At 43.9% G+C, this 19,152-nt stretch overlaps 1 protein-coding gene across 2 annotated transcripts in view; it reads right to left on the bottom strand.

Moving 5' to 3' along the window:
* Positions 1–17,268, bottom strand: part of LOC137650051 (acid sphingomyelinase-like phosphodiesterase 3b) — a 103,177-nt gene extending 85,909 nt beyond the window's left edge. The window contains exon 1 of one of the 2 annotated variants that reach the window (XM_068383083.1): positions 17,156–17,268. The gene's annotated coding sequence lies outside the window, so the exon portion shown is untranslated. Of the gene's footprint in view, positions 1–17,150 lie in introns of both variants that reach the window. The other variant, XM_068383082.1, reaches the window with a different exon arrangement.
* Positions 17,269–19,152: the final 1,884 nt, after the last annotated feature.

Below are 19,152 nucleotides of genomic sequence, written 5' to 3'. Positions count from 1 at the left end.
TGATTACCTTCCGATGTGAGACTGGCAGCATGATCTTCGTCATCCACTACCGAGATCTTGACTCGAAGTGGGTCATGGTCGATGTTGAGCTGGATGGCTGACAGCTTGACCCCCTCTGCAGTCTAGGAATCTTTGAGGGGGATTTAGGCAGCGTTTGAAGTCTTTAGGTTTCCTTCTAGGAGGGAAAAAAAAAATCTCCAACACTGAAGGTCTGGATGGCATGACCTTCTGATGGATGCCCATAGAGAGAAGGATGGAAACCTCTACAGGTTCTGAGGTTGTGACACTACTGTCTCATGGAGCTTCTTTTATCGGGGAAGGCCAGGGAAAGTGCAGGTGCCTCTTGACTGAGATGACGAGTAAGCAAGAGGGCGAGGGGAAGAGGAACCAGAGAGGTTAGCCTCTACCCTAGACATCCTGACTGGAATCAGCTTGACCTTGGATAATGCGATGACATTGGGGACTCCTCTCCTCCTATTCAGGGTGAATGAAACCGTGGCTCTTTTCCTTGAAGCCAAAAATAAGGAAGACTCTCCCAGGAGGATACCCAAAATTTCCGCAAGGTGCGAGGATACTATACTGGGCCCGAAAGCCTGTGTAACAACCCTTACCAAGGCTGCGAACCAAGGTTGTTAACTGATGGAGGCGCTGTCTAATAGTTCCCCTGAAGGGAATAAAGCTGAAGGGTCCCTCCAAGGAGTCTTCCTCTCCGAAGAGTAAGTCTCTGGAACTGTTGAACGATGTGATGTCGGTTCCTTCCAAGGGGCAGACAGCTTCGGTATCTTAAAAACTTGCAGATTGCCCTTTTCTTCTTTCCCTAGCAATCACGCCGTTATGCGTTTGCGGGGAGGGGAATGGGGAAACGGCGAATGGTGTGAAGGAAGCTTGCCTTCCCTCGGTGAGAGAACTGAAGTTCTCAGTAGAGATGATCTTGAAAGCTGCTAACCTCTATGTAATTTCTCTGAAGGAAGAGTTTCAGCGGTAAGGTGCTCGCGCATGCCTACCTTAAGATGGGAGACCTACTGTTGGAGGGGTGGTCTCTTGGAAGAGGTAAACGATGTCTGATGGTGACTACTCTCCTTAGACGACAAACAATGGGAGGGCCGTTGGGCAACCGGGGGTTGCTGACGTGTTGGTGAGGGATGACGGGTTGATGCTGGGTCAACTGTTGACACCTGACAAGAGGGTGGATGGTGAATCAACGATCGGTGAGTTGGCGATCGACGAGCCGAGGACTGACGCTCTGGCAACCGACGTGCTGGTGAGCAGTGATGTGAATGCTGCTTCAGTGAACGGTGAGGTTGACGAGCAGGTGACCGGTGAGTCGGTGATCGGCGAGTTGGTGACCACCAATCGGGAGATCGGCGAACAGGAGATTGATGTGTAGGTGACCGGTGATCCGGAGATTTACGCGTAGGCGCTAATTGAGTCGCATGTCAGCGAATCAGCGATTTACGATCAAAAGACCGTGTCAGCGATCAGCAATCCTGGAGTTGGCGAGACAGAGAAGAGCCAACAGATGAAGATTGGTGAGCAGGAGACTGATGAGAAGAAGATTAGCGAGCAGTTGGTCGGCAAACAGCCAAACGATGATCTGAAGACGTGATGTGCCCTTTGGAAGGGCGAACCTCCCCAGGAAAGGATCGCATATGAGTCCTCGATGGGGAATCACAAACCAGGGTTCGTTGACGAGCAGGAGAGTCCAAAGAAACAGGCGAAGGTCGGGAACCAGGAGAGCTGCGGAGATGAAGCTGAAGAGCCGAAGAGGCGTCTTTTTGCCGAAGGCGAAGGAGCACCTCTAAGTTGATGCAGTGGACGAACACGGCAGGGTCTACGACCACTGTAACGATTGCAGGGGCAGGAGGATCAGAAGGCTGATCGGCAGCAAGCCTCCAAAGAGGAGTCTGTATGAGTGGCCTCTCTCACGAAAAAGAGAAGCAGGAGAGACATGCCTTAGACTTTGCTCCACCCCCGAAGGATAGTCAGCAACTGGGGGGAGCGCAGTTCTCGGCAGCGGCAGAAGAAGCAGGAGACGAAGCAGGAAGAGTCTGCTGGCAGGCCAGCAGATGAATCCTCCGACACCATGACATCGATCAACTTCAAACGCTGACGAACGCTGCAACCCTGGCCCCCCAAAGAAGCAGCCTGTAGCAGAACCTCCATAGAAGGCGGGCCGGGCAAACGCAGGGACAGCCAAACCTGTAGAAAAGGAGAAAGAGATAAGGATTCCCTCAAGGGGAGAGCCGGGGCTGCTTTGCTAAGGGAAGCAACACCGTTTCTCGAAGACCGAGGTTGTCCAAGTTAATTGGCCTACGCTACTACTCGATGGTTCCCCAGAGGAAACCGTTCCAGCAGGAGCTCCGGAGGAAGGTCGGGAAGTTGAAGAAGAAGCCTTAGGTTTCTTCTGCTTCGAAGGAACCTTCGAAGGAGAAGAATCCCGCTTAGCCGCCTTCTTTCAGCGATGCCCAAACCTTTCCCACTGGGAGGCAGACTACTCCCAGCATTTGATACACTTATTACTTTCATCATAACACTGCCGTCTGCAGGCCGGACACAAACGGGGTGGGGATTGGTGTCCTCCACGGACATAAAGGTACCACAGGAGCGGCCCTCGGGACCAGGGCAAGTATGCATGGCCAGAAGGAAGGCGCAACACACACATACTGAAAGAAAAAGTAAAAAAGTGAGATTAATGGCAGTCCAAAAATAGGTGTGGAGGAAGAGCAGCAACAGCCATTATTCATCTGAGCCAAAAGCAAAGTGAAGCACAGTCACAGGTGTGTGAGTGAGAGGGGTAGCTAACTAACCCCTTACCTCCCCCTGCTAACAAGCGGGATGGGTAATTAACCCTCGCTAAAATTCTAATAGCTCGTCCATTCAGCTTTTCCAAAAGTAATACCCCTATAAATAGCAGAGGTTTGTATTCCAGTTACGGAACAAGTACAAATTACTTTAAAATTTTGTTATCTGACATGATAGAAGGTGCTCATTGTGACATGATACTGCATTATCAATTGGGCTCAATCTGGTGCATTGTTCCCAATATAAGAACAGCCTTCAACTGAATCCCTTGCCGAAATTTTATGTCCAGGGATTTTAGGTGAACCTCTTTATGGCCTTTCTTAAAAGAAATTTGTTTAACAAAGTTTGAATAATTTTCTATTAATTCATTCCTAGTTTTATATGAATGAATGTATGAATGATACCTGCAGTATTTCATCCAATAACACAGTACTGTACAGTATAGTACAGTACAGTACAGGGTTGTCTGTAAATTTTTTATATTGATCATATTTTACCATATATTTATTCCTCTATTTATAGTGATAACATTGAGTAACCTTCCCTATCCCAATGGCTTTCTAGATCACCAAAATTTCATATTCCTTGATTCCTTCCAAAGAAAACTATATTCAAATTGGGTTATAAGCCAAAAACATCCTACCCTAAGATTACCTAACCTTTACAACACTAAATACAGTATATGGCATAAGATAGGGAAAGCCCCAATAAGTTTGAATACTGTTAATGGAAAAGATATCCTATTTTTGAGCAATCATTAAAACAAAAAAAAACAAAAAAAAATTACCAGTGAATGACAATGGCTTAGGATAAGAAAACTTGAATTTATGCTTTATCATAAAGATAAAAGTAAAATAAAAAGAAGTATACACTAATCAATAAAACAATTCCATCTTTAATGTAAATTTGACAACATTGACAACTGATAACCAAAATGCTGTCAACTGCTACTATCTAGTGTCAACATGCGACAAGGGCATGATTTCTGAGAAATGTAAGAAATACAAAAGAGAAAAACTCCACTCAATGGGACAACATCAATGTGATGTATACAGTACACCAACATAACCTTTCCTCACCTTGCCAGCATTTTTACACCAGACCCCCTTTATATACTAAAGGTATATCTTCCTCTGATATGCATGCATAATTAATTCTGTCTATATTGCATTGCTACAAATCATTACTAATAAGCCAGTACGTACTAGTAAATAAAAAAATTTCATGTTCCCACAAACCCAACCTAGGAAGCTTTCTCATTATGAATTAACGGATTTTGAGCGAAGCGAAAAATCTATTTTTGGGTAAGATGGCCATGTCGTCCTGATGGAAGTTCCTTAAAGGCAGCTTCCTAGGGTATATTACAACTACGGCGATATTCCCAGAGAATTTACCTTCAGGTACCCAGAATTCTAACTCCTGGAGCGAGTATCCCTAAAAAAGACCTTAGGGATATTGTAAATATCAGTGGACGTATTCTTGACACGCCTCATAGCAATCTATACCCCGAATAGAGTTAACACTTCGTAGGGGTCAAATGGCAAGAAAACGAAAACGATAAGAAAGGGGGGAGCCGTTCGTAAGGCATCTCTCCTCCCCGTTTCGAAAGCGTGCCCTGCGCCGCTCGCGGCGCCATCTGTATTCCTTGTAGCGATACACGAGGTGCTACAGATACTGTATGTAGGGAGGGGTCCTACAACCCTTTTCACTTTTTTTTTTTTTTTTTGAAAAGGAACAGGGCGGGTCCATCAGGACGACATGGCCATCTTACCCAAAAATAGATTTTTCGCTTCGCTCAAAATCCGTTTTTTGGGCTCAAGCCATGTCGTCCTGATGGAAGTACAGTATACCAGAGCATTACTGTATCTGTGGATTCTCAATACGTGCCGTACTCCTCAGGAATGTTTCTTAGTCAACTCGACTGAAAGACCTAAGATGTTACCGTTATACATCTTTTCACTAATCATAAGCCATGAAAGCGCTTCCTGCCCCCTACAGGGAGGAGTCCTACTAGACTCTAGAAACGAACGAAGAGTACATATACCTATGTATGAATCACTCGCCAGCCAGTACAATATAGTGGTCTCACTCTATATGAAGTAAAGCATAGTCTTACGGAACTACAGCATCCAAGGGAAAAAATCCCGACCAGCACCCTGGTCGAAGTAAAATTAGACAAAAAGGTTATATCTGCGTAGGATTAAACTTGCTGCCACCACCGTCCTCAGAGAGGGGTGGAGTCCTTTATGCTAAGGAAAGTATAAACCAGTGCAACAAGGCTTTGCATTAAGGAATAGGCTATTATAGATATCCCCGATTAATATACATAGGCTAAATGCTCAATAAATAACATGAAATCAATATAGGTGAAGGAGACGCAAGGTTCCCGAGAACAAGTTTATTGAGTAACAATAAATAGACATGGTCACCATAAATATATACATATGATAGGTGGATGACCAACAATTTACACAAGTACCGTAGTGCATGGATGAATGGTTATCTGAAAGAAAACAATTAGGTCACTTGCCGCATACTGTACCAAGGTATCAAAGTTAACGTCCATGTTACTACTTTGCTGACATTAGCGTTAGCAACGCTCGGCACACCTGTCTGTACTTGTGCTACCATCACCATAACGCTGGAACAGTCACTGTGGGCTCTCAGAGCCTTCACTACTAGTTATATCAACGCATATAACTAACCACTCACCCAAGAATCAAAGTCCCAAATAATTCCACTGTTCCTCGCAGAGTTAAACAGCAGGGTTAACGACGCAACCAACTGCTACCACAGACCTCTTTAGCTGCTCCACTTGCTTAGCATAGTGGTGAAAGAATACCCTGGAAGACTTCCAGCCAGTGTATGAACGAAGGTGTTCAAAATCCATAAAGTTAAAGAAGTTTAAGGATGAAGCAACTTTCCTCGGATCATGACCTGCGGGTGAACTGTCAGGATCCGCTCTGCGAATAAAATATGTAATTTTCGCCCTAAGCTGATTTAAAGATAAATTCGAGCCCGATGTTTCTCCTCTGAATAGTTGGCCCCCATGGAAGTCTGAAGTTCTACGAAGATAGACCTTTAGGCATTCTACGGGACATAGAGATGCATCTTCTTTCAGAGGGCAGATTCTCCAGGGACCCCACCTGTTGGTGGGCAACTCGTTCTTAGCGAGAAACGTAGGGTCCGGAAACAGGTTCAGTTCTACCCCATCCAGGAACTGAACTCGGCCCTCCTCTCTCGAGAGGGCCACAATCTCACTAACTCTGGCCCCAGAAGCAAGGGCAAAAAGGAAGATCACTTTTTGAGTCAGGTCCTTCAATGCGCATTCCTCATTATCCAGTAATGAGGCAAAATGAAGGACTTTGTCTAACGACCACGAAATAGGCTTTGGAGGAGCTGATGGTCTAAGCCTAGCACAGACCTTCGGGATCTTATTAAACATCTCGTTAGCGAGGTCTACCTGGAAGGCATATAGAATGGGTCTTGTCAGAGCTGACTTACATGTAGAAATTGTGTTAACCGCCAGCCCCTGTCCGTGGAGGTGGATGAAGAAGGATAGGCAGAACTCCGTAGAGATCTCTTGTGGGTTCTTGTCTTTGACAAAGGCTACCCATTTCTTCCATGCAGATTCGTACTGCCTCCTAGTAGACTTACACTTGTATTCTTCCAGGAAGTCGATGCTATCTTTCGAGATTCCGAACCGTTTCTTCACCGCTAGGGAGAGAAAATCATGAGCTGCAGGGTTCGGGTTTTCTGTAATGAAGCGTAGACAGTCGACTTCTGGACTTGCTGGGACAGAACTGGGTCCGGGAGTGGTAGAAACTTCAGTCGTAGTTCCAGAGCTAGAGGGAACCATACACTGTTCGGCCACTTGTGGGCCACTATTGCTGCTACTCCCTTGAAGGATCTCAGTTTGTTGAGGACCCTCAACATCAGATTGTGAGGGGGAAACAGGTAGATCCTGGACCATCTGTTCCAATCGAGGGACATCGCATCTACTGCTTCCGCCAAGGGGTCCACGTATGGGGACACATATTTCGGCAGCTTCTTGTTGTCCTTCGTCGCGAAGAGGTCTATCTGCAGTTCTGGGACTTGTCTCAAGATGAAGGAGAATGATCCTGCGTCTAGGGACCATTCTGACTCTATCGGTGTAACCCTGGATAGAGCGTCCGCGGTCACATTCCGGACTCCTTGAAGGTGAACTGCTGACAGGTGCCACTTCTTCTTCTCCGCCAGTCGGAATATGGCTAACATTACCTGGTTGAGAGGTGGGGATCTCGATCCCCGCCGATTCAGACATTTCACTACCACCTCGCTGTCCAGTACCAACCTTACATGGATCGAGTGATGTGGGGATACTTTCTTCAGGGTAAGAAGCACTGCCATAGCTTCTAGAAAGTTTATGTGAAAAGTCCCAAATAGCTTGGACCAGGTCCCTTGCACTTTTTTCCGATGGGAGTGACCCCCCCACCCTACCTTTGAGGCGTCTGTGTGGATTGTCACTGACGGGGGGGATGGCTGAAGAGGTAGAGACCTCTTTAGACGACTGGCTTGAGACCACGGTCTGAGAAGAGAACGTAGTCGAAGTGGGACCGGTCTCTTCAAGTCCCTTCGCTCTTTCGATGCAAAGGTTCTCCATACTCCCGCTGCATCTTTTAGCTGTGCTCTTAGCACTGGGTCTGTTACTGATGCAAACTGAAGAGAGCCCAAAACCCTCTCTTGTTCGCGTCTTGATATCCTCTCGGAACCTAGAAGTCTCCTGACAGACCCCGCTATTTCCTTCCTCTTTGACATCGGAATGGAAAAACGGTGTGACACTAGATCCCAGTGAATTCCCAACCACTGGAACCTCTGAGCTGGAGAAAGACGAGACTTCTTTCTGTTGATCATGAAACCTAGATATTCCAGGAACTGAATCACTTGTAGGGAAGCTTGCAAGCATTCTGCTCTGGATGCTGCCCACACCAACCAATCGTCCAGGTAGGCTACTACTTGGAACCCTTTTAGGCGTAACTGTTTGAGCGCTGCGCTCGCAAGCTTCGTAAAGATCCTTGGGGCTATGTTTAGCCCGAAGGGCATCGCTCTGAAAGCATAAAGTTTTTGTTGCAGCTTGAATCCTAGGTAGGGGGAGAGACGGCGACTTATTGGAACGTGCCAATATGCGTCTGACAAATCGATGGAGACGGTATATGCCCTCTTGGGCAGTAAGGCCCTTATGTGTTGTAACGTTAACATCTTGAACTTGTGGTTCACTATGAACTTGTTGAGTGGTGACAAGTCCAGAATGACTCTGAGTTTCCCCGAGTCTTTCTTGGGAACACAAAACAGCCTCCCTTGAAACTTGATGGACTTTACCCTCCGGATCACCTTTTTCTCCAACAGATCTTGGATGTACTCCTCCAAAACGGGGGTGGAGTGTTGGAAAAATTGAGGGCACTGGGGCAGAGTACTGTACCAACTCCAACCCAGTCCATTTTTGAGAAGGCTGTGGGCCCAGGGATCGAAGGTCCAGCGATCCCGGAAATACTGAAGTCTCCCACCTACCGGCGACACTTCACTTTGACTGCCCTGCAGTCTTGCCTCCCTGGCCGCGACCACCTCTGAATCCTCGTCCCCTAGAGGGGCGTCTCGCCGAACCTCTGGCTGCCCCTCTGGGCCTTGCACGAAACGTGGTTGATTGTCCCTCGAACACGGGATTGAATGCCAGGGAAGCTGATGACATGGCTTGGGGTACCCATTGGAAGGTGGTCGGGGTCTGGGCTACCAGTTGTGGTACCGGAGGCAAAGCTGGCTGCTGCTGCTGCTGTCTTTGTGGTTTGAAAGGCTTGGCTGGGCGGGAGGAAAACCTCGATTTCTTCGCCTTTCCTTTCGGCTGAGGGCCCTCATCCGGAGAAGACTTCCTCTTAAGGGACAGGCCCCACTTCAGGAGAAGATTACGGTTCTCAGTGGCTGCCTTGTCCACCACCTCTTTGACCACGTCGTTGGGAAAGAGATCTTTACCCCAGATGCTGGATGAAATGAGCCTCTTGGGTTCATGCCTCACTGTGGCCGAGGCGAAAACAAACTCCCTACAGGCCCTCCTTGCTTTAACAAAGCAATAGAGGTCCTTAGTCACCGTGACCAGATGGATCTTGGCCATTACCATGAACATCTCCGGCATCTTGGGGTCGCTAGCCATCGTCTCCATGTTGGTCTGGAGAGACATCGAGGCTGCCAGGCGCTCCTTTGTGTCCAATTCCCTCCGTAGGAGGAATTCCGACAACTTGGGAAGGTTTTCGCCGAACTGCTGACCTGCAATGTCGGCGTCCAACTTCCCAACCGAGAAAGTGAGGTGCACCTCCTTCCAGTCCTTATTGTCCAGCGGCAAGGCCAACGACAGAGGTTTGCATTCCTCCAGAGATGGACACGGTTTGCCAGCTTCAACCGCCTTCAAGACAGCCGCGAACCCCTTCTGCATAAAGGGGAAGGCCCTAGCCGGGGAGGATACAAAGGAGGGGTGCTTCTTACTCAAAGCGGCAACTTTAGAGTTTGAGAACCCCCTCTCCTTCAATGCAGCTGTTAGAGTGGCTTGAGCCTTGGAGTGATCCAGGATAATCACCTCCTTTGGTTCCGTCTCCTCCTTCGAGGCCGGCTCCTTCTTCAAACGGACATAACAGTCCGGGTAGGCCCCTCTACTGGGCCAGAATTCCACCTCCTCAAGGGGAACTGAGCCCAGTTTCTCCGACATGACGATCTTCCCAATCGTCATCGGCATGTGCTCGGCATATCTCCACGGGTTGGCATCCGAGCACAGAGGAAGGTCCTTCACGTTGAGCTTCTTTGGAGGTCCACGTGATGCTGTGATCTTCTGCATCTGGAGCTCCAAAGTAGCGGCCTTCTGATTATTCTCCCTCTGCATCTGTTGGATCATACCAACGATGGAAGAGAGAGCCTGTCCTAGCTCTGCTGGAAGAGCGGACGAGGTAGAGGGGATAGGTTCAGGGACCTGAACCGGCACGTCTGAAGATACGGGAACCTCTTCCTCCACGGCAATAGGATCATGATCCTCCTCCTCGCCTTCTGCGAGGAGATCCTGTTCCGCACGATCGGACAAGTCAGACATCTTGTCATCCAACTGGATGTCCTGCATGGCATCAGCAACATCCTCCTCCACTGGGATCTGGACGAGAGGGATCTCCGGCCGAGGCTGGGGAACAACAGCGTCAGTGGAAGCCTTGGGAAAAAGGTATGCCCTCATCTTCTCATTAGGAAGATAAGGTCCAGTGGTGTTTTTCTGAAAACCCCTTACCCATAAGCGAAGCTTCTCCCTCGCTGCATCTCTTGACTCCGCCGACCTAGGGGATTCAAAAGCCTCTGATAGCAGGTTAGTACATACAGCACATACCTGCGGATCCCAGTAACGATGGTCATCATTGGAGGCTGCGCAAGCCGCGTGCCTCCTACACGAGACATGTCCGCAAAAGTTCTTACTGCGGACATTGCAGAAGACACTATCACACTTCGGATGCTCCTCCTGTAAAAGAAGAAAATTTCCATGAATATCAAGTGAATTTCAATTCACATGTAAAAAATGAGTATTCACCAAGAATAAGGGAAAGACACCTACTTGTGAAACCCACACAAACACCTGTGGAAGCCCATCAGCCAAAGTCACATAGTTAGTCTTTACTAGAATAACCAGAGAGCATATTTCCAAAGGAAATTAGGTGTAGCTCACACCTAAGGTAAAATTTTACCATTCCGGCCAGGGATGAAAAGAATTCTCTTTTATCCTTGTAAGGCGACACCAAGTGATTGCACAAGTAACACAAGTAAGATAGAAAAGACAGTGTTGTAACCTACTATATCATGGACTCCCTTGGTTGAATACACCACCAAAGAAAGGACTGATACAGTACCTGAGAGTGGTGTGCCGGCCGGCTATTGCCGGTCAGCACCCCACCCCCGTTTTTCCAAAGGTAGATCTCAAGTACACAACATCAGATCACCCCTATTGGGGAGAACTCCAGATCCCATGCCTGAACCGGCCGGCAGTGGTTGCCGGTCCGCAGCCACCCGGTTTGCACTGCGTTGCCGGCCATCATTCTTAGTGGCCGGCTAACCGGGCAGTGTAGCAGGCCGGCCGGCAGCAGTAAGCAAACCCTGCCGGCTGGCCTCCACACCAGGCAGCGCTCGGCTGCCGGCCCCACTTATAGTGGCCGGCAGATGAGCAAGAGACCGGCCGGCAAAGGTATATAACCATCGCCGACCGACAGCAAGAGAACTGGAGAACACCCCCCCCCCCACCGACGGCCGGCCTGTAGGCCGGCAGACGGCAAGGACAACACATACGAAGACAACAGAATGAGTGCCGGGCTAAGAGGCTATGAGCCTCTGTGCCCGGCACCCGAAAGAGTGCCGAAAGGAAGGGGAGACACTAAGTCAGGCTTCCTAACCGCTGCTTACTGAATCTACAGACGGCAGCGATGGAGGAACCAAGAAAGGACCGGGCAGCACTCGAAGGAAGGGTCTCTGCCGGTCGGCACACTCTGCCGGCCGACAGGGGACCACGTCAGTTCCCCATCCTAACCTAGGCTAGGTACGGATGCGGACGACTGACACAAAGGAACGGAAAATAGAAGGGAAGGACAGAGGGTCCTATCCAACCTTGCCTTGGTTAAGGGTCATTCCCAACTAAGACAGCTCATCTCAGCCAGAGAAAAACCCGAGGGGGAGGCCGGCACTACTGGCTGCCTCCCTAAAACCACGGCAAGGAAGGAATTGCTATTCCAGAAAAGGGAACATATCCCGAATCCGGAACGGCAAGAGGACAAGTCTGAGGGGTCACCGAGCGAAGGGATCACTACTGGAACCCAACAAGGTGGACCAAGGGGGATAAACCCCTTATGCCCGTGTCAGTCAGCAAGGGAGACTCTGCCCCATGCCAGACCAACCCAGACTCAGACTAAACACTGTTGTACTGTCCCCCTCTGAACCAATTCAGTTGGAACGGGAAGGTACAGTACTACTCCAGCATAGATATATTTGAAAATTAATTCAAACAAACCACTAGAGTTAAGCCTAAGGCTTAAACAGAGGGAAAGGGTTTGCCCCTTCCCCGAAGAGAAGGGAGCAAACGGGGAAACAGATAATATTATAATGACCTAAGACAACCTAGCCTAGGCACTAAGAGAATCGATTACCTAATTCACCGAAACTCACACCAATACTATCTTGGAAGGTACTCGAAAAGGGCTTATATGTATAACGTTGCCTAACGCTTAAAGCAATAAAAATCACACTTGGAAGACTAATTATCATGCAGGAAGTACATAGGCCAACAGCTAGCCTACGAAGACTAGTGTTGGCAGCCTAGGCAAAACTAGGCACACTACTATCGCATCATAACAGAATTCCTAAATAAGCTAAGTAGCTAATATTTAAGCGCAAAGGGGCTGGGAACGTCGCTCTTGCTAACAAATAAATCCTATTCTAGCGAGCGACAGCATCCATGATGCCTCCAGCAGGCAACAGCTCTTGTATCAAAGATAACTCTTTTAATTACTTTAACTTTAACCAAGAGCCTACATTTATACATAAAAGAAATAGTACTCAACTTATCCGAGGCAGAAGAAGTTGGAGAAAGCATTATCACACGAGAAATTCCAAGATTGGGTAGAAATACAGGGAAAAAACACCGAGTCGTAGAGCTACGCAAAAAGGAATACAGATGGCGCCGCGAGCGGCGCAGGGCACGCTTTCGAAACGGGGAGGAGAGATGCCTTACGAACGGCTCCCCCCTTTCTTATCATTTTCGTTTTCTTGCCATTTGACCCCTACGAAGTGTTAACTCTATTCGGGGTATAGATTGCTATGAGGCGTGTCAAGAATACGTCCACTGATATTTACGATATCCCTAAGGTCTTTTTTAGGGATACTCGCTCCAGGAGTTAGAATTCTGGGTACCTGAAGGTAAATTCTCTGGGAATATCGCCGTAGTTGTAATATACCCTAGGAAGCTGCCTTTAAGGAACTTCCATCAGGACGACATGGCTTGAGCCCAAAAAAGAGATTTGACGTCCACACAACCACAGGAACCTAAACTAACCTAGGAGACAGTTTTCTTACTGAATATAGGAATGCCACCTGGGTAAAAACATAACAAGATTTAAAAAGTAACTGTCCCCTAAGACAGTTCAACTTAACATACCTTAGTGTTTCGTGGTAACATGTCAATACCAACTTGTATGGAAACATCAGTTACATATTAGTAGTATGTTGAGAATTATCATAATCATAATCAGCCGTTACAACTCCACTGTAGAACAAAGGCCTCAGACATCTCCTTCTATTTGCTTCTGTATATGGTCTTTCTGTGCCAATCCACACTGGCAAACTTTCTTATTTTGTCAATCAGTCATCTTCTCTTCCTTCCCCTGCTTCTTTTACAATCTCCAGGGACCCATTCTGTTATTCTTAATGTCTATTTATTTTCTGTCATCCTCATTAAATCTTCTGTTCATGTCCATTTCTTTTTCTTACATGTTAGAATATCCTCTACTTTAGTTTGCTCTCGTATCCATGTGATGTTTTCTGTCTCTTGGTGCTATTTCCCTCATTAATCTATCAATAGTTGTTTGAATTGTAACTAGCTTATGTTCTAAGGCTTTAGTAAGGCTCCAAGTTTCTGATGCATAAGTTAATAATGGTAGGACCATCTCAATAAATACTTTACTTTTTTGAGAAAGTGGCATTTTACTTTTCATAACCTACTTTTGTTTAACAAATGCTCTCCATCTCATGCTTATCCTTACTTTAAATTTTAGTCTTGTGTCCTGGGGAAACACTTATTGTCTGTCCTAAGTATGTATATTCATTAATAATCTCTTGAGTTTTGTCCATACCTCTTATTTGTTGTCTCAGCATTTTCATTGATTATTATCTTAGTTTTACAAATATTCATTTTCATTCCTACATTTCTGCTTTCTCGTTTCCAATTTTCTATCATATTTTGTAATTCTTCCCATGGTTCACTAAACATAATAATGTCATCTGCAAATCTTAAGTTGTTAAGGTATTCACCGTTAATATTAATTCCTACATTTTCCAAATCTACATTCTCAAGACATTCTTCTAGGCATGCTGTGAATAATTTAGGAGATGGAGGTCACCCTACCTAACTCCTTTCCCAACTTGAATTTTCTCACTATTTGTAGTTTTAAATAGCTGTACTTCTTGTATAGATATCTTCAAGTGTTCAAACAAAAGAGTAGGCCTGGATAGGACAAGCCAAAAGAAATATCCCAGAGGCTAAAAGAAAAGGCAGTAAGACAAGATAAGTGAGCTCACTCTTCGCAAAGGGGAACTCCAAAAAACTGCGTCTTCCTAGCCCTGAGAGAATTCAGATGTTTATAGCACGATGGCCAAGAGCCTAAAACGGTCAGAGTACCGAGAAACGCCAACAAGTGGGACAAAATTCTCAGAGACTAGTATGACTGAGAAAAACCTTCCCGAGGGAAGAGACCACTGTCAACGAAACTGGAACTAAAGACCAAAACCGAAACGGCGAGTCCGTGTCCAACTAACAACTTACCGTCTCCAGGCTAGGCTAGCCGAAACTGAAACGAAATAAAAAAGCCATAAATAAAAAAAATGCAATGTAAATGCTAACTAAAAATAGAGCCCGAAGCATCGTAATGCTAAAAAACTACTAGCTAACGTGAAACTTTCCAAATAAACAAGTAAACATGAAAAAGAAGCAATAAGGTACGAAACCCGACGCCATGGCTAGCTGAACTTGAAGCGCTCAGGCTTCCTCTCACACAAAAGCTATAATATAACTCCCCAAAGGGAACCAAAGCAAAAACAGCTAAAACAAAAGGCAAAGAGAGGTAAGTACTCAACTTTGACAAAGAAGAGGAAGCCGACATCTGAAGACAATCTTCGAAAAATGGTGAAAAGAGCGCACACAAAAATATCACACACAAGCAAACAAGCTGCGGAGAAGGAATGAAGCAGCAGGGTTGTATGGGAGCACCGAAAGATGATAGGATATGTAACGGCTTCTCACTTAACCTTCCCCTTGAGGATTAGACTGGGGAAGGTCTATTCGGGGTGCAGATACCTATGATTATCTTAGGATACGTCCCTGATTATACACAATATCTTCGGATAGTCGCTCCAGGGGTTAGAACCCTGTGATACCTGACGGTAATTCTCTTATAATATCAATCGCAGAAATATTATACAGTAGAAAGTTGCTGGAGGGAACTTCCATCAGGACGATATGGCTCGAGCCCAAAAAAAGCTTTCTCATAGTCTATAAAATTAATGCCATACACAGTGGTTTGTCATACTCCGTTGAGTTTCCCATTAGCTGGCTAATTACATGGTTATGTTGAATACCCACTTCTAAAGCCTGCCTGCTCTCGCAGTTGATTAAAGTCTAGCAATCTTTCTATTCGGCCTAATATGATCTTTGTAAATATTCTATATATTATGGAGAATAAACCTTTTCGGCAGAAATTTTTTTAGGTCTTTTGTGTCTCTCTTTTTGGGAATTAGTATAATGATAAAGTTTTTCCAAACTGTTGGTATAGAGCATTCTTGCAGACATTTGATGTAGAGTTCAGTAAGTTTTACTACTATGAAATCTCCTTCATCTATTATTAAATGAATTATTAGGCCATCTTCTCCTGTTGCTTTGCCACTTGCCATGCCTTTTAATGCTTTCTTTACTTCTCCTACTGTTACATTTGGTACCGGCTCAGGTGTTTTATTATTTCTATTGAAGTTATTTCTTATATCACGATTGTATAGCATTGTATAGAAATCCTCTGCAGTTTTTATCACTGCACCTCTATTGTGGATAATATTTCAATTTTCATCCTTTAAAACAAACATCTGTTAGCATCCTGTCCCAAGTCTTCTTTTCATCAATTTGATGCTTCTTCCTTTCTTTAGTGTTGCCTATATTTTGGTCTGATTGTGTTTATGAATATCTTGGGTTTTTAGTTTGTTTATTGTTTTGGATACTGCATAGCAAAGTATATGCTAAGAAGGACTACAGGATCTTTGCAACTACAAGACACAGCTTTTGAGGTAAGAATTTACTTAGTACAATATTCCTGGTGTATCTAAAGATTTGAAAAATTTTAATGTTAATGCTTTGGGAAATCTGTATTTTAAAAATTATAGTTCATTTAAAAATTATATGTTATGACTGAAAACTTTATAAAAGGGAAACAAATGCAAGGGCACCACCTAACCTAACCTAGAAGACATATCCTCACCTACTTGCCACTTGGAACCCTTTTACCCTACTTTAAACTGCGATATCCTTCTTATCCTAAGACCTAAGTCGTAACCCTTTTTTCTTCCTAATGGCTTCATTCCTTAACCTTTGGTTTAAAATTATAGATACGGACAGGACAACATTTTCAAGTTTTTATTTGCAGTAAAAATAAGTTATTTTTTTTAGGAAAATATGCATTTTTCTAAATGAAATATCTGGGTTTTAGTAGAAAAGCTTTTCCCGTCCGTAACTATAATAATACCAAACTATGATTTTCAAATGTATTTCCTAGTTTTACCCATCCATAAAACTTTAAAAATACCTTATTTCCTATGATTAAAGTCATCAATATATCATAATGCATTAAGTTAAAACTGTTCGGTATATATCTACTTGTGTCTGCACAAATGAACATCAAAAGCTAATTAACCATTAATCATGAGGGAGGAGCGCAAGCTTTGCACCCACTCACTAACTTTAACGGACTTAGAGCATAGTGTTCACTGTGCACGGAAATTACTGAACGGCGCACGAGTAAAGTATTAACTTTCTAACCACCCCCTTTTTTCTAATTGCTCTCATTTAGGTCTCTTTTTATTTCGACAACAGACAGCTGTTCAAATTCTCATTTTGATAACATCAATGAATAAAGGTATTTTATCGTAATATTTACACAAAGTACTTTGTTAAATAGGTTCCCTTTAAATACTGTAAGTATCCTAAAACAGAATTGTCATAGTGTTGCAACTCTTTATTATCAAATATAATTCAAGGGTTTATAGATTGATTTTATGATCGGCGTTACTCAATTCATCTTAGGAGAGAGAGAATAAAAGGGCTAAGCGAAATAGTAAGGCCATGTTATCCTACGGGAAAGAGCTTAATAAATGGGACAAGCTTAGAAGTAGCCCAGGTCACTGTTTTCCGTCACCTTAAACGTTCTATGCTAAATCAGCTGTTTGTGTTTTGATTATGACAGACCTCAACAGTATCTTTGAAACGATTATTTACCAGCAAAATAGAAACTTATTTGAAATTGCAAGAACAGTAACAATAACGAATAAAATCTTACTTCACCTGTTGCAGAGTTCCTACTAGCAACCTAGAATATTGCTATTCATCGCACGCAGTGGTATTCTGCGACTCATCTCATGATCTCGAATGTTTACTTAATTAGCAACTTATCATGGGAGTCTCTGGACCATTGACAATAATATAATTTTTCGTATGCTGTACTGTGCCTCTTTACAGTACCTTTACGTATCAGTATGTTTAATTGTTAGTCCTTTTGAATTGATTGAACTTTGAAATAATTTGAATACGTTTCAATCATCAAATTTTCTGTGATAGAGAGATTTGCCAATGCCGTGATTGATTGATGGATTGATTTAAAGTTTTCAGGCATCCCAATGCTGTGAAAAAATATATATATATATATATATATATATATATATATAAATATATATATATATATATATATATATATATATATGTGTGTGTGTGTGTGTGTGTGTGTATATATATATATATATATATATATATATATATATATATATATATATATATATATATATATATATATATATATATATATATATATATATTACTTGCTAAAGTTACAACCTTAGTTGGAAAAGGAGGATGCTATAAGCCCAGGGGCTCCAACAGGGAAAATAGTCCAGTGAGGAAAAGAAATAAAGGAAAAAGATGAAATATTATAAGAACAGTAACAACATTAAAATAAATATTTCCTATATAAACTATAAAAAGAACTTTAACAAAACAAGAGGAAGAGAAATAAGGTAGAATAGTGTGCCCGAGTGTACCCTCAAGCAAGAGAACTCTAACCCAAGACAGTGGAAGACCATGGTGCAGAGGTTATGGCACTACCCAAGATTATTATTATTATTATAATTATTATTACTTGCTAAGCTACAACCCTCATTGGAAAAGCAGAATGCTATAAGCCCAAGGGCTCCAACAGGGAAAATAGCTCAATGAGGAAAGGAAAAAATAAATATTCTAAGAAGAGCAACGAGATTAAAATAAATATCTCCTATATAAACTATAAAAACTTTAACAAAATAAGAGGAAGAGAAATAAGATAGAATAGTGTGCCCAAGTGTACCCTCAAGCAAGAGAACTCTAACCCAAGACAGTGGAAGATCATGGTACAGAGGCTATTGCACTATCCAAGATGAGAGAACAAGTTTGATTTTTTAGTGTCCTCCTCTTAGAAGAGCTGCCTACCATAGCTAAAGAGTCTCTTCTACCCTTACAAAGAGAAAAGTGGCTACTGGCTACTGAACAATTACAGTGCAGTAAGAAGAATTGTTTGGTAACGTGTGTTGTCAGGTGTATGGGGACAGAAGAGGATGTGTAAGGAATAGGCCAGACTATTCTGTGTATGTGTTAGATAAAGGGAAAATGAACCGTAACCAGAGAGAATGATCCTATGTATACTGTTGTCTGGCCAGTCAAAAGACCCCATAAATCTCTATGGGTAGTATCTCAACGGGTGGTTGGTGTCCTGGCCAACCTACTACCTGAAAACAATGGTTTGATTTCGGTGTCCTTCTCCATGAAGATTGATTGATTGATTCGAGGTTTTCTGGTATCATGGCATTGGTCATTGACACCGAACTCTTGAGCTACTTATCATAGCTAAAGAGTTCCTTCTACCCATACCCTACCAAGAGGAAAGTGGCCACTGAACAATTAAACTTTAAAGTGTTGCCAGGTGTATGAAGACCCAATAAATAGGAAAATGTTGAGATAGGAGAAAAGTAGGAAAATGCCATTGGAAGTAACAAAGAAAATATATGAAACATTAGTAGTACCAACAATATTTGTAAATGTGGAGACCTGAAGTGTAATAAGAGATAAAGATATGAAAGACCAGCAAACCTTAAATATATGATAATAAGAAATATGTATGAACAACCTGCAAGTAGTCCATATTTGGGCATCCTCGCAGAAATAAAGAATATGGCCAGTGTGATGTAGAATAGACTATAAAGAATTAATGCTCTTCCATGGCATCATTAACTCTGATGAAAAGAGACTAGTAAGAG

Source organism: Palaemon carinicauda, chromosome 11, assembly GCF_036898095.1.
Source record: "Palaemon carinicauda isolate YSFRI2023 chromosome 11, ASM3689809v2, whole genome shotgun sequence".
NCBI classification, from domain to species: domain Eukaryota; kingdom Metazoa; phylum Arthropoda; class Malacostraca; order Decapoda; family Palaemonidae; genus Palaemon; species Palaemon carinicauda.
The sequence above is the reverse complement of the archived record's forward strand: the minus strand, read 5'-3'. Positions and strand labels throughout refer to the sequence as shown.